Here is a 670-nt window from a genome sequence, read left to right as displayed (position 1 = left end):
TACTTTCAATGACCGTAAGCAAGCTTTGCCGAAATGTCACTTAAATAGCTCATTGAGCTAGTGTATCCGACTAAGAAATGTCAGACATACGTAGGTGTGTTTGTCTAAGTGAATTTGTTTGTTATGGCGTTTTGTCAGATAGTTTATAATTTGACTGAATGTAAACGTCAAGGTCATTTTTAAAATTTTCAAATAGTCCTTTCCTTATTGATAGAATTTAGCAGTGCATTTCTTCTGCTCATATTATGGCTTAGGTTAGACTTTATATTCAGCCAAAAGTTCTAACGCACTAAAAACCGGTTTCCAACGCTGCATTATGCAAATAACTATCGCTATAACGCTGCCTTATCATCAGTAAGGGTGCGTTTGTTTATTCAATTTACGTGGCAATTAGTAGCATCGTTGAACGTTCTCTGTGTTCATTACAGGCGTTAAGTAGCTGCTGAAGTCGGTTTCAGAATTACTGACAAGTATTCCATTTTTCTGCTTTTAATTTTTTTAAAACTTTGTATACTCATTATGTAAACAATTATTTTTAAATGAGATATAGCACTTAATTATTATATTTGTTGTAAATATATTTTGTGATAAAGTGAAGATAGTTTTGATTTAATATCATTATTACAGGTTTAAAGAATGGAGCAAAGAAAATGTGAAAAAACGCCCGGGA

This window comes from Trichinella spiralis (assembly GCF_000181795.1).
Source record: "Trichinella spiralis strain ISS 195 chromosome Unknown Scfld9, whole genome shotgun sequence".
Taxonomy (NCBI): Eukaryota; Metazoa; Nematoda; class Enoplea; order Trichinellida; family Trichinellidae; genus Trichinella; species Trichinella spiralis.
Note: the sequence above shows the minus strand (reverse complement) of the source record.